Source organism: Gopherus evgoodei, chromosome 2, assembly GCF_007399415.2.
Source record: "Gopherus evgoodei ecotype Sinaloan lineage chromosome 2, rGopEvg1_v1.p, whole genome shotgun sequence".
Classification (NCBI taxonomy): Eukaryota; Metazoa; Chordata; order Testudines; family Testudinidae; genus Gopherus; species Gopherus evgoodei.
Genome location: NC_044323.1, coordinates 51,555,117 through 51,576,446, shown reverse-complemented (window position 1 = coordinate 51,576,446; position 21,330 = coordinate 51,555,117). Strand labels below are relative to the sequence as shown.

The 21,330-nt window shown below is 39.1% G+C and overlaps 1 long non-coding RNA gene across 1 annotated transcript; it reads left to right on the top strand.

Annotated features, from left to right (window-relative positions):
- Nucleotides 1-474: 474 nt before the first annotated feature.
- On the top strand, nt 475-20,985 carry LOC115644851. Its single transcript, XR_003998607.1, has 3 exons — nt 475-626; nt 4,351-4,357; nt 20,973-20,985. It is a non-coding gene; the product is annotated as an uncharacterized LOC115644851 (long non-coding RNA).
- The last annotated feature ends 345 nt before the right edge of the window (nt 20,986-21,330 follow it).

Genomic DNA, 21,330 nt, shown 5'->3' with positions numbered 1-21,330 from the left:
GTGATTAACTCAAAATAAATTAACTTGATTAAAATAATTAATTATGATTAATCATAGTTTTAATCGCACTGTTAAGCAATAATGAAATCCCAATTAAAATGTATTATCAACATTTTTTGATGTTTTTGTACATTTTCAAATATAATGATTACAATTACAACACAGAATACAAACTGTACAGCGCTCACTTTATATTATCATTTTTAGGACAAATATTTATATTGTAGAAAAGATAAACAAAAGAAAAAGTATTTTTCAGTTCACCTCATACAAGCAGTGTTGTACAATCTCTTTATTATGAAAGTGCAATTTACAAATGTAGATTTTTTTTTGCAACACAACTGCACTCAAAAACAAAACAATGTAAAACTTTAGCTCCTACAAGTCCACTCAGTCCTACTTCTTATTCAGCCAATTACTAAGAGAAACAAGTTTGTTTACATTTATGGGAGATAATGCTGCCCACTACTTATTTACAATGTCACCTGAAAGTGAGAACAGGTGGTCACATGACACTTTTATAGTTGGCATTCCAAGGTATTTAAGTGTCAGATATGCTTAACATTCATGTGCCCCTTCTTGCTTTGGCCACCACTCCAAAGGACATGCTTCCATGCTGATGATGGGTTCTGGTTGATAACTATTCAAAGCAGAACAAACCAACACACATTAATTTTCATCATCTGAGCCAGATGCCTCCAACAGAAAGTTGATTTTCTTTTTTGGTGGTACATATAAAATGAGCACTGTACACTTTGTGTCCTGTGTTGCAATTTAAATCAATATATTTGAGGCATTTTGCTTTTCGATTGAATTTTGTTGTGTGGCTGGGCTGGCTGGGTAAACATGGGATACACAGGACCTTGATACAGCAGGCTTTGGAAGATCAGTGGAATGGACACTGATCCTTATGACAACTATGCTAAATAGGTGTTGGAGATGATTCTCTTTGAATATCACTCATGTTATGGAGCTAACTGTGATGCTGGTAGACCAGGTGCCAGCTCATGCAAAGACCTCTAGGTCTCACAGAACACTGACAAATGCATAATTGGAAACCAGTCCTGCTCAACTTTGTGTCGGTATTGTTAAAATAGGTATTCGATTTATAAAGATATGTTTAGTGTTTAGATTCTATGAAATGCTTGTAAGTTGCTGCAGGCATTAATCTCACTTACAATATCTATATCCCATGTTATAAGTTAATACTTGAGTATCTGCTCTTTAACTATAAAATAATTTGATTTAAAACTGTAAATCCCCACAGTCAAGAAAGAAGAATTACCTGATGTGAAATACTAGCTTACCAGAAGAGGTGTTATCTTCTGCCCAACAAAGGAAGGTCCATAGACACAAGATAAACCATTGTGGAACATCAGTGGACAAAAGACTTGTTGATTGCTCCCCCCACACCCATGAAGAAGAGACGTGCACGAGCACTTATCCATCAGCTTGAACTCTGAGGGAACGGAATAAAAATCCCTGCCAAGAACAAATTATTATCTTTATGCTGCTTGCCCTTTCAGGGGCAAGGATAACATAAGCAAAGATCTGCCACTGCTTGGCCTGGGTTAGCCCTAAAGGGCATATAAAGCTTGCACATTATAGAAGCTTCTATTACCTTTTAGAATGCATGACTGTAACTCATTTGTGTGCATGATTACCTGCTTTAACCTTGTAAATAACTCTCATTTCTTTTCTTAGCTAATAAATCTTTAGTTAATTCATTATAGGTTGGCACAAGTGTGGCCTGAGGTGCAATTTACTTCAGGTAAGTGATTGGTCCTTTGGGACTGGGAGTAACCTGAATATTGTTGTGATTTTTGGTGTAAGGGACCATCTATCACAAAGGGAAGCTTACCTGGGTGGCACTATAGATTCAGAGTAACCAAGGGGACTGTTTGTGACTTCATGTTAAGGGTGTTGTCTCAGAAGTTCACACTTGATACTTGTTTGGTGATGTCATGGTATAATTCCCCACTCTGAACCTTAGCGTCCGAAAGATGGGGTACCAGCATGAATTCCTCTAAGCTCAATTACCAGCTTAGAACTTGTAGCGCTGCCACCAACCAGGAATTCCAGTGCCTGGTACACACCAGTCCCCCCCAAAACCTTGCCTGGGGACCCCCAAGACCCAGTCCCTCTGGATCTTAACACAAGGAAAGTAAACCCTTTCCCTCACCATTGCCTCTCCCAGACTTCGCCTCCCTGGGTTACCCTGGAAGGTCACTGTGATTCAAACTCCTTGAATCTTAAAACAGAGAGGAAAATTCACCTTCCCCCTCTTCTCTCGCCCCCTCCCAGACTCTCCCTGAGAGAGAAAGTAATCCTAACACAGAGAGAAAATTAACCTTTCTCTCCCCCTTCCCTTCTTTCTCCCCACCAATTCCTTGGTGGATCCAGACCCAGTCCCCTGGGGTCTCACCAGAATTAAAAAAAAACAGGTTCTTAAACAAGAAAAGCTTTTAATAAAAGAAAGAAAAACAGTAAAAATTATCTTTGTAAATTTAAGATGGAATATGTTACAGGGTCTTTCAGCTATAGACACTGGGAGTACCCTCCCAGCCTAAGTGTACAAGTACAAATTAAAATCCTTTCAGTAAAATACAAATTTGAACTCCTTCCAACCAAATACACATTTGAACTACTTCCAACCAAATACACATTTGAACTCCTTCCAGCCAAATACACATTTGCAAATAAATAAAACAAACATAAGCCTAACTCGCCTTATCTACCTAGTACTCGCTATTCTGAACTTATAAGAGCCTGTATTGGAGAGACTGGAGAGAAACCTGGTTGCACGTCTGGTCACTCTCAGAAACCAGAGAGAACAACAACCAAAAACTAACAGCACACACAAAAACTTCCCTCCCTCAAGATTTGAAAGTATCCTGTCCCCTGATTGGTCCTCTGGTCAGGTGACAGCCTGGCTCACTGATCTTGTTAACCCTTTACTGGCAAAAGAGAGATGAAGTACTTCTATTCTATTAACTCTTACTTATCTGTTTACTACAGGTGAAATCTAAGTAGAGAACTCACAACCAATTTTGGGGTATGTGCCCTGATTCTTGACTGCCCTGAAGTTGGTTCTCAAGTTCCTGAGCCACTCCAGACAGATTGACACTAACCCATGCATATTTTTTGTGGGAAGAAAGAATAGTGAAAGATAGTATTGATAAATGCATATGGCATTTTAAAAGGTTCAGGGCATATCTAAAATCTTTGGTTTAACAAATTAACTTGAACTCTTTCAATACTAATTTTACATGCTATTCTTCAATTTTAGTTTACATCTGGCTGAAAATATAAAAAGAATAGTCTCTCTAATGATATTTTGACATTGAAAAAGACAGGTAGTACAGAGGCAGATCAAAATGAGAAGAAAACAAAAACAAACAAACAAAAAAATCCCGCAAACATTTTTCAACATCAAAAGAAGTTGGACCCAAGTTTTTAGAGTTTTAGAGTTGATATTAAGATGATTATGATGATTGATTATTATTATTATTTATATAGTCTTGGGTATAAATGACACTACACAGAAAAGTGGGAAAATAAAACTATTCCATCAAATTATGGCAAGCAAATAAGATTCATGTCAAAACTGGAAAGAGACTGTGTTGGAGAGATCAGAGCTGGGCACTCATTTGATATTAGTTTGTTTTCCTATCTGTTTTCCTATTCTCCAAGCCCTTATTGCTGGTGAATCTAATAAGCAATTCTGAGAAGGCCAAAATGCTAGATGTTGTTCTGTGTAGAAGCCAGTGAAGCTATTCATAGGTCTGCACATGTGGATCAACTCACTGGGTCAAGGCCTTAGTGATCAACACCTGGCTGGTGCCAGGGTTTGCTGCACTTATTCTCAACCTTGATATGAACACAAAGCACCCATAGGAAGGTTAATGGAAAAATTAACCAAAAGAGCACAAATATAAACAGATCAAATTGTGAGACAGCTTTTACAAACATGTTCAACAATTTTTCTCTTCATTTGATGAGCTCCGGTACTGATACAATAAAGTGTACAATCACCAAAATCCCTGCATTCTGGAAAACCTATACTTTCATAAAATATAAAGCATTGTATATTATAATTCATAAGCTACTGCAGTTGATTAATTGCTTAATATGAAGCCAATATTCAACAGTAAGTCAGCAGTATCAATTTAAATGTTTCAGTCTTCATAATATTGTAGAATATTTGCAGGAAAAATCAGTCCTCATTCTCATACTCTGTGTTGAAAGTCTTAAATTCATTTTTCTCTAAATGCCATTTGTTGTTATCACTAACCAAATCAAACTTTATTTGCTCACTAGAAACATGAAATTAACCTTCTCACAGAGCAGTCGGTAAGTTTGAGACTGATATCTTTAATACTTTTGGGCCAAACAAACTGGCAGTGCCTTGCACTGGCAATCACATACCCTGATAGTGGATAAAACAAGAAACTTCTCTATGCGTTAGCTTTTCAAAATTATTATTTCAAAACATTATTGAATTGTAAATAACACATTCTATTCATTTCAATTGTAGATTTAGAAAGAAGAAACATAGTTCATATCAAATGCGTTTTGAGAGATATTTCACTAAGTTATCCGGCATGGAATATACAATGTTTGTAAACTGAATTGCCTACACGTACTTCTCCTATTAAAATAAATCCTGAGGAATTTGTGACATTGAAACTTGCTGCACTGAGAATGGTAGCACTGTTTCTATCAAGTATGCACAATTTAACTTTCGTTAGATGTTTTAATTCCCGATGCATCTTCGGACAAGATTTTCTTCCAATTATCTAAGAGATAAAAATGGCAAATAAAGTACTGAAGGAAATGTTTCACTGGGAAAGGTAGGCTCTGAACCATTCTTCACTTCATTATCCTCCCATCAAGCAGCCAAATATCCTCACCTCTGGAATTCACATTCTGCTGATTATCATTTGTGTACTTTAATTGGTTACACTGTAATTTCTGCCTAGACCTTTATGAACAAAAGAGTGTTACTGATGGCTCATTCACAGTTTTATTCTCTTTTTTGTAGTTGGCTAACAGATTCCCTCCAGATTTCTCTATCATCACCTACACAGCTCTCCCACTGGCTATAAAATACTGAAGCAGCTTGTAGGTAATTGATCAGACAAGTGAACTGTAAAATATTCATTTTCTACTTCAACAGCCAGATAAATCTCTTGGGAAGTGAATGAAAATATTGCTTATGCACATCAGGGTCTGTGTAGTAATAGCAAGGTTGCTGATAAGCAGAGGTCTGCTACAGAGTTAATGCTTAATTCTGTTCCATGCCAGAGACAGGAAAGCATGCAGCCTCCTTTGCCTGCAGCTAGAAGTCTCATTATATACTGAACCTGAGGCATCAACACCAGTGCTCTAGTCATGCTATTTCAGGGATGGTGCTTCCTGTTTTAATTAATCAGGTTAATCTTGGCATAACATGCCAAAGAACCAGTTAATACTTACCTACTGTAACCAACATGCTAAATACCAAAATATTAATGGATACAAAAGAATGATCAGAAAAATAACTGCAGAAAAGACGATGGAAAAACAATCTGGCTCATATTTTACACCTCTGGTAATCTTTAAAACCTCACTTTCTTTTTTCTCCTTCAAGTTTCCAAATACCTGTCAAGATGCTTTAATTGAAAGTGTTTAAACACAGCCTGCTTTTAGACTGGTAGAGCAAAAAGCAAAAAAATAGTAAATTCTTTTCATCTTTATCTCTCTTGGTTGCCATAGTAAAAGACTCTGAAGGGAATTGGGAACAGCTTTGTCTCTGTCTCATGTTTAAGGTGTATTAAGTAACCTTACCCATGACCAAACTGTACTAATCAGAAAATACATGCACTTTCTCCACCTGCTTTATTTGCTCACAAGAAGAGAAAAGCAAAGCTTTAAATATTGGATTATTAACAGCTTTTCTCCCTCCACTGGTTTGTTTTTGAAGCAGAAGAGAACATGTGTTCAGATCCTATGTCCTTGGAGTATGGTGTCATTCGGCTTAAGAAGATGCATTTGAAGTCAAAAATAGTCGATACGATGTATGCTACAGTAGTTACGACCATCTGGGGAAGATAAATGGAGCACTACAATTTTGCAGTGGAAAAGCAAGTATATTGGAGTGCTTCAGCATCTACTATACAGATGCTGACACGTAAATCAGCCTTATTTGGATCATAACAGTTAGTCAGTTAAGACTAGAATATAGTCCCATGTTTCTTTCCTTATCAGCAAATTTCTTCTGATGATTTAAATCCAGTCCCAGTAAAATGATGGTAATAAATCAATCACAAAACTCAGGCTACTTTCAAATACCAGAAGACATTTATTTTGCATTGTATCAGTGAATACCCTTGTTCTCACATAAACAAGTTTTAAGTAAAACCCCAGGCTTGAGATCAACTGTATTAGTTATGAAATGCACTCCAATTCAAGGTCCCCCTGCAATGACAGCCAGGTCAGCTGAAAAACAAATCATCTGACATCCTGTTGGCTTATTCCACCATCCCATGTGGGAAGTGGAACTTAGATTTCTGTGTACTTGATATGTAACTGAGGTGAATTACCCACCTCTTTAATAACTGGTGTGTAAATGATCTTCTGGCCTTCTAACATATCAGCATGTACCAGGAAAGTCTAGGCAGTTATGAAAGGGAGAGCTGGAGATGAGGATATCTGGGCACAAATCCCTAGCAACTTTCACAATTGCTCTTTCTGGACCTTATCATAAATCCAATCCTGCCTTTTTTGCACATCCTAAATTCCCTCTCACATCAAAGGATAATAACAAAAATAAAGTCTTGCTACTAATGAGGAGGGGGTAGGGTGCATGAAGAGCCAAAGAGTAAAATGTTGATGTAGTTGAGGCCACCTGTACACTCAGCACAGATTTAGTACACAAACCAAAGGAGGATCCTGTAATGTAAGCTTTACCTGATATTGTACATGAGGGCTGGACATGCAGAAGATGACAAGTAAACACCAGACTGAAGCCATATTGGGCTGTGAAAGGCACTACAGTAACTCCTCACTTAACATTGTAGTTATGTTGCTGAAAAATATGACTTTAAGCGAAACGATGTTAAGCAAATCCAATTTCCCCATAAGAATTTATGTAAATAGGGGGGTAGGGGTCTGAGGTTCCAGGGAAATTTTTTTCACCAGACAAAAGACTATATTATATGTATATACAGTATAAGTTTTAAACAAACAATTTAATACTATACACAGAAATGCTGATTGTGAAGCTTGGTTGAGGTAGTGAAGTCAGAGGGTGGGATATTTCCCAGGGACTACCTTGCTGTTAAATGACGAACTATCATTTGGCTGAGCCCTCAAGGGTTAACACATTGTTGTTAATGTAGCCTCACACTCTACAAGGCCGCACAAATGGAGGGAGGGGAGACAGCACGGCAGACCAACACAGAGATACACACCCTGTGTGTGTGAGAGAGAGAGAGATGTGCATTGCCCCTTTAAGTACATTGACCTCACTCTGAGTACATTGCCTTTTTAAGTAGATCAGAAAGTTGAGACAGCAGCTGCTCCCAGCAAGCTCCCTCCGTCCTGAGCCCTGTTGTGTCTCCCCCTGCTTTATGGAGATGGGGTAAGTGGGCTCAGGAATAGGAGGGAGGGGACACCCTGAGATTAGCCCCGCTCTTCCCCTCCCCTGCATAGCAAGCAGGAGGCTCCCAGGAGCAGCTCCAAGGCAGAGGACAGGAGCAGCACATGGCAGTGGGGGGAGGGACAGCTGAACTGCCAGCAATTGATAGCCTGCTGGGCAGCTGCTGCACAGAGAGTTTAGGGGAGTGGGTTGTTGACAGGAGGGGCTGCCAGTCCACCCTGATTCCAAGCCCCCACCAGCTAGCTCCAGTGGGCTGTTCTCTCTGCAAGCAGTGGACAAAGCAGGCAACTGCCAAACAATGTTATAAGGAAGCAGTGAGCAACTTTAAATGAGCATGTTCTCTAATTTATCAGCAACATAATAATGAAACAAAGTTAACTAGGATGACTTTAAGTGAAGAGTTACTGTATTTCATTATAACAAAGTTTGTTAATGGCTGGTGACAAGATTATTGTTATTAACAATGCAAAGCAGGAAATACTTAGCTGTTTGCATGAGAATAAAAGTTTGAGTGAGGTAGATAATTCACTGACCTGGTATGACCCAACATATAGAACACCTTACAGAGGGATGCAGAGTATGTCAGAAATGTAACCCAAGTAACTGCAAACAATAATTATGGTCTTTTGAGATTTCTGATCTACCATGGGACAAGATAGCTACAGATATATATTTTTTTAATTTGGCAGATACTCACATCTACTACTAGTGGACTGCTTTCCCAAATTTTCTGAAGTTCTGAGTCTGCCTGATAAGTCAACATATTCCATTATTGCTAAATAAAAGCTGTATTTGCAAGACATGGCATCTTAAAGAGTTAGTGAGTGATCAGGTTTGTATGAGACATTGGGGAATGAAGTTCAATCCCAGTCCTGGACATCCACAATCTAATGAAATGGTGAAAGAACCATTTAGATGATAAAATCAAGTGTTTTACATAACACTCGCCTCAGGTAAAGATACCTACTTAGCTCTACTGGAGTTAAGAAACACTCCATTGACAGGTATGGGACACTGTCCTGCACAGCTGGTAATGGGAGGACATTGAGAATAACTCTTCCATCCTCATATGAACTGCTACAACCCAAAATACAAGTCTCCAAGGGCTCACACCAGATTAAAGTAGGTACAGGAAAGACAAAAGAAGTACTGCGACCAGATAACTAAATCATTGTTTGTGCTCTATCACTGAGATCCAGTATCCATGGAAGCAAAATAAGGTTGATAAACCAGCAAGGTTAGCTACAGGTCCGGAGCCGCAGTCATATCACATTGAGATACATATGGGAGAAAGGCACAGGCATAAGAAAAGGCACCTGAGATCTGACTATACAATGCCAACAACAAATACTCAATAGCCATCTAAATCAGAAGGCTTACAGGGGCAGCAAGCAGAATTAACATCAACATCTTACGAAAGACAGGTTGCATCAGAACCATCAGAAAGTAAATTTACAAGAAATGGACATCAGGTGTGCATGACAGAACAATACTGAGACTTGTATGATAATTTTATTCAGGGAGCAAGTTGGATGAGGTAATATCTTTTTAAAGACCAACTTCTGTTGGTGAAAGAGACAAACTGTTGAGGTCCTGAAGAAGAGCTCTGTGATGCTCTAAAGCATGTCTTTTTCATCAACAGAAGTTGGTGCAGTCAAAAATATTTCTTCGCTCACATTGTCTCTCTAAAATCATGGCATCAACACAGATAGAAAAACACTGCAAGCAATTTTATACAGGGACTACAGGCAGAAGAAGACTGAGCTAATGGTAAAGATTGAACTCCAACTGGTTAAAAGTTAACCTCTTCTAAGATGAAGATTAAACAGCAAGTAGTCAGTAGTACTTCAATAGTCTTCTCATGCTTCGGCCCTGGATATGATGACATTACTCGTTTGAGATATTATTTATTAGGCAGGGATTTTAAGAATGAAGAAAGGGAGATGTAGTAGATTGTCTCATGTATAATCACCAGAGGTACTCCCATCGTGAGAGATCTCTCACATAGTGCAGGCACACTCTGGGTCTGTAGGACCCATCTCATTATGTATGTAATAAGGAGAGTTGAGGTTTAAAGGTTATATCCCTGGTCTCACTCTGATTCCTGTAATACAGAGGCTGCAGCATACTCACAAAGATGATACTCTCAGCTGCCTGACCATGCTAGAAAGCAGGACATTATGGACATAGCACTTTTCCCTGGATGGTTGTAAAGTGATTGCGAATAGCTGGCAATCATGAGGATAGTGGCAATCTTTCAAGCCAGTGGGTTTACATTTTCAAGGTTATTGGCACACTTTATGCTGAATCTTCTCTGGAAGTACTAGCTACGATCAATTCAATAGGTCAAGGAGTGTGATATTGCTCAGTGGTTAAGGGTAATACTAATGGTGATTATATATATATATATATTGGTGCAGGGGACACTTTATATTAGAAATAATAAACAGATTGCTCCAGAGCTGTGATATACCTTCCTTTGGCCTCTGTGAAGAGGAGAATGAGGGCTGCTTTATTATTTTGATTGCTCTTTTGCCTTTTTAATTCCTCTGAATCTTTCTCATCTGATTGCTGAACTAGGCCATTCTTTTGGCTTTGACTTTTTTTTTAATCACTGTGGTTTCTCCAAGCATTGAAATTAGTTGTTATATAATTTGTTTTAAGTACTGATAAACCTTTTTTCTTTTGTCGTACAAATTTGACGTGCCAGTTTTCCCCTCAGTGTTGAAATGCAGCACTCGTGCAAGATAATCCTTTTGTTCTGTTAATCATATGCCTAGCTCTCTATAAAGGACTCTTCCCACTTTCAACTTCAGTATTTCAAAAGCCCCTTTCACTGCTTTCTACATCCTCAGATTCTGGCTGGTTATCAGTAGATTTATTGAACAGCTATAGTCAATGGCTTTACAATCCAAATGTTCAATTAGTCTAGTTACTGCCATTAATCTAGATAATTTACAAAGATCAATTAAGGAGCTACTTCCAAGTTCTGCTACTTTATTTTAATAGGACTCACCAAAGAAAGATTTAGAACCTTAAATCAACCTTAATTTGCGTTCATGCCTCAACTCCAGTTGGCTTCAGTGGGAGGATGAAGATGATAAAGTGCAGTGTATGGCCTTGAGTTAATAACGTACAGTATTTCTGACTTGCTATGTTTTTCTTATTCAAGACTTCTCAGATCTGTGTCATCTCAATAAGAGCAGGGTTTGGATATGCTTATTTGAATTATAAAGGCCAATTTTGGAAATGGGCTTAAACCTGGTCTCTTAAATTGCAGGCACAATTTTATTCATGAAAAATTTGTGCATGCAATTTTAAAAATGCCTTTGAAAATGTAGCCCTAAATCAAGTCTGCCCCTGCTTTTAACAAGGACAAAGTCTTCTCTAAACAGCATAAAGTGATCTTGGAGTTTTCACTGCAAAATGAAGTGACTTTAAAACTAGACTGTGCAAAAAAATTAATATATTGTAGGGAATAATCCTATATTGAATGTCAGACTCATAATTCCATTTCTAATTTCTTGGATTCTGTGTTAGTGGCCAAGGCTCTTTAAATTTGGTGAGACTGGTAGATCTAGGCAGACCTTGGACTGAAATAGTAATGTCAATATGGGTTAAAACTGATCCACTGACATCTATGTGGCAGATTACCTAAGTATTTATCTCTATTTTTTGTTGCTTTAGGGAGCATTATTTAGTCCTTCACTTTCATGAACACACAAGTAGAGCGAAAGAGAGCGAAAAATCTAAAATGTTTTGATAAAGTTTTTTGGAGGAGGGAAAGAAGATCAAATTTAATTTTCAACAACAATAAATTTGGAAATTTCACCAGCTTTTTTCAAACTGTCTTTACATTGCCACACTGAGAGTAAAGGATGGGCCTTGCAATCCTCCTCAGCCCTGTTCAGCTTGCCACTTTGCCACAGAAAGGAAAGAAAGGACTACTCATTCAATGCAAATGAGTGAGTGGAGAAAGGGAGGAGGCTGGGTCACACAATTGGGTGAGGAGGAGAGGAGCAAGTTTGTTCCATACAAAGTGGGGAAGTAACTTATTCCTCTCTAAGGGCAAAGGGAAATGGGGAGGGAATTGCCACTCAGAGATGTCTCTGAATTGAGTTTCTCCCAGGGCTACTGTGATTAAAGTCAAAATCTAGACCAGGGACCAGCAACCTTTGACACACAGCCCATCAGGGAAAGCCGTTGGCGGGCTGGGATGGTTTGTTTACCTGCAGTGTCCACAGGTTCGGCCGATCGCAGCTCCCACTGGCCATGGCTCTCCGTTCCAGGCCAATGGGGGCTCTGGGAAGCAGCGGCCAGCACATCCCTCAGCACGCACCGCTTCCTATAGCCCCTCTTGGCTTAGAGTGTGCTTAGAGTGTACATATACATCTGGAAGCCTTTCTGCCTTCCTCATGTGATTAGCAGCTCCTGCCAATGCGAGTGTGAAAATCTCATGAGCCTTGGGATTTACAAGTTCACTCTGGGATATAGTTTTGGGCAATCCCAGAGTACTCCCAAATTTTGAAAGGCTGACATCACTGGAGCGTAGGTAATATTGAGTCTTACTGCACTGGGAGAGGAAAAGGGAGTGATGTGCTACTAAAAACAGGTGAATGAGCTAACAGACCACCTACTCAACTCAGTAGGTTTTGCCATTGCAAGTAAGGGACTGATGGAATTAGTGGCTATGTTGGGTCCTTCCTGGGGTGTTTGTAATGATGATAATAGCCCAGACCAAGGAATAGGTTTTGTTAGATGTGAATGATAGGTAAAGGTCTGGTTCTTATTTTAACCCATCTATCTATTCAAGTTTCCATTTTACTTGAGAGTAGGAATTTCTGCAGAAAAGGACTTGGGGATTACAGTGGACTAGAATTCTCCAGCTTCTTGAGGTCCAGAGCTCTAGTCACAAACATCTCCACCCACCTAAATCCCAGTCTCAGGTCCTATTAGACTCAGCTGGTGCTTAATTTGTAATTAAAGAGGTGCCAGGGCTCAACAATTTTTTTTTATATTCTTAACTGATGTAACAAGCCCAGAGGTGAGGTGCCGGGGCTATGAACTGCCAAGTCTAGAGGTGCCAAGGCTCAACTCTGGCAAGTCGCAGCACAAATAAAGTGGTACTTGGCGGGGGGGGGTCATTGTAGGTGGCTCTCTGCCTATCTAGAGAACTGTGCACCACCATGTTCCCCTCCAATGTGCAGCTGCCTGGTCCAGTTCTGTAACACTAATTCTGCTGGTGCTAGACTATTAGATCCTCGCTGTGACATCAGCTGCACACCACCCTGCCTGTTGGGGCACAGTGAAGTCAGCTCTGGCCTGCTGCTGTGAAGTTAGTTCTGCACTCCTGTTGCTTGTCTAGTCAGCCCCACTGCAACGTTAGTTCTGCAGCATCACAGTTTAGCCTGGTCCTCCACACAGGGTTCAGAATTTCCAGGGGGGAACCCAGACAAAACAGGACCTTTGGACAGAGTGCCTGATCCCTGGGTTAGCCTCATAGACTTCAAGGTCATAAGGGACCATCATGATAAACTAGTCTGACCTCCTGCACAGAACCTCACCCACTCTGTTCTGTAATAGACCCATAATCTTTGTATTAGTTAAAGACTTAAAGACTTCAAGTTATAGAGACTCCACCATTTACACTAGTTTAAATCTGCAAGTAACCTATGCCCCAAGCTAAGGAGGAAGACGAACCCCCACCAGGTTCTCTGCCAATCTGATCCATAGGAAAATTCCTTCCCAAGCCTAAATATGCTGATTAGTTAGACCAAGAGCACGTGGGCAAGACCCATTAGCCAGACACCTAGTAACTCAGAGCCTTCCCCATTTAGTATCCCATCACCTGCCATTGGACATATTTGCTGCCAGCAGTCACAGATCAGGCTCATGCCATTGTAGGCAGTCTCATCATATCATCCCCTTCATAAAATCGTCAAGGTCAGTCTTGAAGCCAGTTAGGTTTGTTGCCCCCCTCCCTCATTACTCCCCTTGGCAAACAGGATGTTAGGAATCATTAAAAAGGGGATAGAGAATAAGAGTGAGAATATATTATTGCCCTTATATAAATCCATGGTACGCCCACATCTCAAATACTGCATACAGATGTGGTCTCTTCATCTCAAAAAAGATATACTGACACTAGAAAAGGTTCAGAAAAAGGCAACTAAAATGATTAGGGGTTTCAGAGGGTCCCATATGAGGAAAGATTAAAGAGGCTAGGACTCTTCAGCTTGGAAAAGAGGAGACTAAGGGGGGATATGATAGAGGTATATAAAATCATGAGTGATGTGGAGAAAGTGGATAAGGAGAAGTTATTTACTTATTCCTGTAATACAAGAACAAGGGGTCACCAAATGAAATCAATAGGCAGCAGGTTTAAAACAAATAAAAGGAAGTTCTTCTTCAAGCAGCACACAGTCAACCTGTGGAACTCCTTACCTGAGGAAGTTGTGAAGGCTAGGACTATAACTGCGTTTAAAAGAGAACTGGATAAATTCATGGTGGTTAAGTCCATAAATGGCTATTAGCCAGGATGGGTAAGGAATGGTGTCTCTAGCCTCTGTTTGTCAGAGGATGGAGATGGATGGCAGGAGAGAGATCACTTGATCACTACCGTTTATGTTCACTCCCTCTGGGGCACCTGGCATTGGCCACTGTCAGTAGACAGGATACTGGGCTAGATGGACCTTTGGTATGACCCGGTACGGCCGTTCTTATGTTATCTTCTTATGAGGGAGTATGCTTACCTGTGATGCAATAACACCTTCAATTGTGGTGTAGACATACCCTAACAATTAGCATCTTTTAGTGTGCACTACCAGTAGAACTTCCAAAAATATCAAAATGTGTCACTTTTCCCTTTAAATGACCTTCTGAATGTTAACATTACATATTACTTTGCAATCAGGAATTGCTATTGTTATTTATTTTATTTAAAGTATAATATAGAATGGGGCACCTATGACTATTTAAACTTTGGCATTTTATATCTAGATTAGACAGTATACATTAGATCATAATCAGGCCTGTTTGGTTTCACTCCAAATACAAATAGAGGCCCTGATCCTGCAAAGACTTAACACACAGAAGTCAATTGGACTACTCACTGTGTGTAAAGTAAATACAGGCATAAAGCTGAGCACATACATAGCTCTTTGCAGGATCGAGGCCTTAATTAAGGTAGAACAACTCCTGGTAACAGTATAAAGTTGAGAGACCAGCATGTTTAGTGTTATGAAAATAACAACAGGTATTTTCTTGTCCCCGTTTATTCACCCCACTGAACATTTAACATTTGGGGGATTTATATCGAATAAATTACCACTTTTCTTTCTCAACAATATTCTTTTTGCAGTGAAATACAGACCCTTTGGGATTCAGACATTTCTTTAATAATGAGCAGTTTTCTCCCTGCAACATTTCAACTTTCTCATTGTAAAATCTGACTCCTATTAGAACCAGCATTTTAGCTCTATGGATTCTTCTGAAACAATTAAGGCTTCCTGTCAAGTACACCAAATTCCTTCAGGAGGGAAATGTTAAAAGTCAGTGAATTATGGAATGTCATAAAGAACACAAACTCCTAAAAATGGTTCCTAAAGGCTAATAAATTGTATAATAATTGACTGTGATTTTTGTTGAATACTTTATACAGCAATATCACAATACTGCCCTCCTGATCATTGTGAAAGGTTGTGAGGATCGGTGAAGGCAGAGAAAGGGACTTACGGTGTGTGTGTATGTTGCAGGGGGGAGGGTAGAAAATGACAACAGGAGATTCAACTTGGAAATGTTCAGGATAACACATCTGAGGAAAAATAATCTAAAAATATATGTATGCAATAGGAAGGAGAATCCTGAAAGGCGGACATGACAAAAGAGACCTTAATGTGATAAGAACTACAGATTAGTAACGAGATCATAGTGCAGTAAGAATGCAAAAAAGGGCCAATAAAGCTTTTGGCTGCACAAAGCATCATGTGGAAGGTGATATGCCCTCTGGTTTCATCCTGTGTCATTGAAGTACTATTGAAGGGAGAAGGATTATGTTCTATATGGGCCTGGATATTGCATTCAATTCTTTGCACTTTGTTATAAGAAAGATATTTGACAAAATGCAGGGAGAATGTTTTATTAAGGGGGCTGAAAAGATTGATTTATAAGGAATTATTAAATAACTAAATATTTGTCTACAAATAGGGAAAGGTGCAAATATCAAGAGGAAGAAGAATTACTTTTGGTGGTAGAGAAGAAAAATAGGATTTCAATGGCTATGATGTCCCTGGCCTCTGTTTGCCAGAAGCTGGGAATGAGTGACAGAAAAAGGATCACTTGATGATTACCTGTTCTGTTAATTCCCTCTGGGGTACCTGGCATTGGCCACTGTTGGAAGACAGCATACTGGGCTAGATGGACCTTTGGTTTGACCCAGTACGGCCATTCTTATGTTCTTATGAAATTCTGACAGCAAGATGTTGCAGGCAGTGAAATAGTCTCTGGCAGGATTATGGTGGAATACTTTGGGACAGCAAGCCCTAAACTCAACAAAACAATAGAAAATTCACCATTGGAAATAATCAGGCATTAGTAGGAAGACAGACTACATGACCTAATATCTTTTTACAATCTCTAATTTCTGGGGTTCTCCAGTTACTTAAGAGCTATCATAATAATCCAAATATTCAACTCCTAAGCACTCCAGACTGTCCTATTGCAGACTATAATCTGATCAATTTAAAAGCAAAATGTAGTAAACAAAGAATTGAAATATCTGAAGAGAAATAATTGAAGCACAGAAATCATAGAAATGTATGCCTGGAAGGGACCTCTATAGGTTATCTAGTCCAGTCACCTGCATGGAGACAGGTGTTTGTCTAACTTGTTCTTAAAAATCTCCAATGATGGAGATTCCACAACCTCCCTATCTAATTTGTTCTATTGCTGAACTACCCTTACACTCAGGAAGCTTTTTCTAACGTCTACCCTAAATCTGCCTTGCTGCAAATCAAGCCCATTACTTCTTGTCCTGTCCTCAGTGGATAAGGAGAACAATTTAACACCCTCCTCTTTATAACAACCTTCTACATACTTGAAGTCTATTATCATCAGGGCCGGCTTTAGGCCGATTCACCCGATTCTCCAGAATCGGGCCCCATGCTTAAGAGGGCCCCGCGCTGGCACCTAAGAGGCCCCTGTGCCAGCACATTTTTAATTTTTACTCACCCGGCAGAGCTCCAGGTCTTCGATGGCATTTCGGCAGCGGGTCCTTGAGTGCTGCCGAAGACCAAGAACGAGTGAAGGACCCGCTGCCTAAGAGCCGCCAAAGACCCGGAGCGCTGCCGGGTGAGTACGAATCGGGCCCCGCACTTGCTAAAGTCAGCCCTGATTATCATGTCCACTCCCCTCAGTCTTATCTTCTACAGACTGAAATCAACCCATTTTTTTTCAATCTTTCCTTGTAGGACTTGTTTTTCAGAAGTTTAATCATTTTTGTTGCTCTTCTCTGGGCTTTCTCCAATTTGTCCACATCTTTCTAAAGTGGGTTGCCCAGACATGGACATCGCACTCCCATAGAGACCTTATCAGTGCTGAGTACAGTGAAAAAATGACTTCTCCCATCTTCCTTACAACGTTTCTACTAATACACCCCAGAATGATGTTAGCTTTTTAGCAACAATGTTACATTGCTGACTCACATTCTGTTTTTTATCCACTATGATCCTTAGATCCTTTCCTGAAGTACTCCTTTCTAGGCAGTCATTTCCCTTTATGGAGTACTTCACATCTGACTTTATGAATTTCATCCTATTTATTTCAGACCATTTCTCCAGTTATCAATGAACATTTACCTTTACTTATTTTTTCCCTTCAAGTGAATTGTGTGCTAATGTAAGTTACTCCACTGATAGCCCTGTTTGACAAGGGTTCTGTACATAGAACAACAAAGATGTAATAGAAAGTAGGGCTATAGATTAATCGCAGTTAACTCATGCTATTAACTCAAAAATTATTTGCTATTAATCACAGCTTTAATCACACTGTTAAACAATAGAATAGCAATTGAAATTTATTAAATATTTTGAATGTTTTTTCTTCATTTTCATATGTATGGTATTCTGTGTTGTAACTGAAATCAAAGTGTATATTATTTTTATCACAAATATTTGCACTGTAAAAATGATAAACAAAAGATATGGTATTTTTCAGTTCATCTCATACAAGTACTGTAGTGCAATCTCTTTGTCATAAAAGTGAAATTTACAAATGCAGATTTTTTTTTGTTACATAACTGCACTTAAAAACAAAACAATGTAAAACTTCAGAGCCTACAAGTCCACTCAGTCCTACTTCTTGTTCAGCAAATCCCTCAGACAAACAAGTTTGCTTACTTTTACAGCAGATAATCATTATATTTAAAAAATAAGGCAGAATATTTCAAATTTAAAACCAATACTAGTAGTTGTATGTATTGCCTTTCATGTGTGCATCTTAATGTGCTTTGAAAACAATGATTAAGCACCATGAACATCCCTTTGAAATAATTATTATACCATATAAATACCCACAACCCAAAGGTACTTTAAGTGACTTGTCCAAAGTTATATGGTGACTTAGAGTTAATCTACAATAGAATGTTTTGCTGCTATAACTATACTGGTAAAGTTAAAGTGGCAAACCTTCCCCTAGAGTGGACACAGTTATACCTGTATAATCTTTATGCCAATATATCTCTGTGCACACTAGGGCTTATATTTTAAAAAACATGACACCCCTAATCAATATAGATATACTGGTATAACTTTTTCAGTGTACGTCAGGCTTTAGGGGCTGACCATTGATGTGGGAATAGAACATAGACATCTTCATTTCCAGTGAACTGTGCTAAAGAAAAGCACACATTTCCAACTTGCTTGTAAACTCTTTTGCCCCTCCCTCTGCAGTTGTGGTGTTAAGAATCCACAAAAATCACACAATCTGAATGTTTCAGGAAACAACAGGACTATTGGACTATTTTAAGATGAAGCTAAGCCTCAGGTCCAGAAGATTCCTTTGTACTTTAAGGATTATAATGTGCTAAGGATTTCATACTTTATATACAGAATTCACCATCTTAATAAATTGAACACGTTTGATTAAAATAATCCCTTTAATTCCCACCTTTGATGTGTCTTCTCTATTTTCCAGCCTCCCTGTTGAAGATGGGTCACAGACTTCATAAAAACACAATGAAGCATTAACAAAGTGTTCCCCTATACTGCTTTACATGGCCTTACTGGTAATGTTTTTTATTTTGTGATGAATATGACCTATACATTTCAGTAATGGTTGCAGTGCATATACATAGTTTGCTTGGTATGGACAAGATCAAAAATCTACCTGAGTCTTCATATCAATGCTTAATGCAGTAATACCTATTTCTTATACATAGAGAAGTAATATGACTTGCCCAAGGTAATTTGGTAGAGCAATGGCTAAACCCAGAATAGAACCCAGGTCTCCTAAGTCCCAGAGTCCACTGACCTTATTACCTGCCTCTAAGAGAGAAATTTCACATATGAAGGTGGAGCCCTCATGCTAAGCATTTGGAAATCTATCACCTATCTGAGCCCAAGAGCAAGCCACAAACAAAGGGCATTCCTCCACCTAATTTGCATGTGGGGCCTGCTCCAGTAAGCGTGCTCAGAGACTGCCTAACTTTGCACAAAACAGGCTGCTTAATGCCACACAAAAGAGCCAGGAGTTTGGGAGAACCAGAACCTCCCTCATAACCTTTAGTCTAGTGGTTAGGGTAGTCACTTGGGAGAAGATCCAATGTTCATATCCCACCCCCTGCCTGATGAGGAGAAGGCACTTGAACAGGGATCTACTATCTCTCAAGAGAAGTGCTTTGACCACTGGTCTATGGGATGGTTTAATGCAGGTCACCTTAAAAATTTCTCAACTTTAAATATTACATGTGCCAGCAATAGAACAAGAATGACTGTATAGCCCAGTGGTCAATGCATTCATCTATGAGGTAGCAGAACCTTGTTCAAATCCCTTCTGCTCATTAGGGAGAGAAGAAATTTGAACACAGGCTCTCCGATATCCCAAGTGAGTACAGTAGGCTAAATGTTGTAGTGAAGTATTCTTCCTTTTCCAGCTTCACATACAATTTGTGCAGAGGAGCACCTATCTTCCCCCAATTCTTGAATCACCTGCTGGGATGTACGCCTCCCTGCTTCCCAAACTTAGATGCCTATTTCTGACCCAGAGGTGGGGCTTGGGACACACCCTTCTCATCGGCATCTCCCTTTGGCTGTTTTCCACCTAGCATGCTGGCTTTGCAGATTGCATTCTCAGGCACCTATATCTCTCCATTCACTGTATAGGAAGCCTAGGTACCTAATTCAGGCTTTGTGGATTGCAGTGTTGTTCCTGTGATTTTCTAGGCACTTAAAAGTTAGGAGCTGCAACACTGAGGATTGCTACACCTAAGTCCCTTTGTGGACCTGGGCCTCATTAACTTCAGCAGGAGCAGGCTCTGTGTGCCAATAATCATTTCATAAGGCAGTAGGCAAAAGCTTTCTTTATGTTCTCAAAATAAATTCCACCCCACATGGATTGAAACTCGAGGAAAGGAGGAAATCATTTCCTCTAAAATAGTTGTAATTTCAGAAGTGAAAGGGGAGACAATTACAGAGAAAAATGAGGAAAAAAGGAGGGTTTGTCTTTAAACAGGACCTCCATACATTAGCTGAATACAGACTCTCAATATTGGAAGAATTACACATAGCTGTAGCTGAGAAAGTATCCCTTTACATGACTAGACGATCTGAATATTAATAACTATTTTTTGAGGTTTCTTGGTTGATTTGGTCACATATATTTTAGTGATAAAATGAACTGAATTAAATCCAAGTCAAGACACCACTATATCCATCATTTTAGAGAAATAATATGACCAAGACATAGTGGAGAAACAGGACTGAAAAATACTGAAAGATAACTGTAAAATTTGAGATATACAGAAAAAATTCATGATATTAATTAAAGTTCTCATTAGATTCCTATAATGAGAAATGGGCAAAAATGCCACATTATTTCTCTAGAGATAGCTTGAGCAGCATGCAAGAGGGGAAAAAAGGCTCAGCATCAAATCATTTGTGTTTTGTCTTACACACATGTGCATGTACACACACATAAATTCAACTAAATGGGGCACGTTTTCTGTAGTAAAGGGCCTTGAAATTAAGGCATGGCAAAATACTTAATTCTATTTAGTTACCTCTTCACAACAGGCACACGTTTGCTTGTGTATGTGTTCACACACAAGAGACAACAGAAAAATCATGTGTACATGAAGCTGAGAACATATACTGAAAATCTGAATATAAAAACTAATGCCTTTTAAGTCTAGCTCCTTAGATAATAGCCTACAGATTTGCTTAATACTGTGAGGTTTGGAATTCCAATTGGGATTTGCTGAGTATGATATGAATCTTTGAATTTCCACCCTATAGTTCAGACAACAAGAAGCTATGAAAACAGCCATAGTTGATACAATATTTAGAGAACTTTGATCTATTAAAAGAAACATATTGTGTAGGCAGAGCAATTACGCTTTAGATTCAAAATATACTATGTCTGCAATAAATCCCTTACAGGACTTGGATTTGATATTCCATTATGTTGTTTGTGAG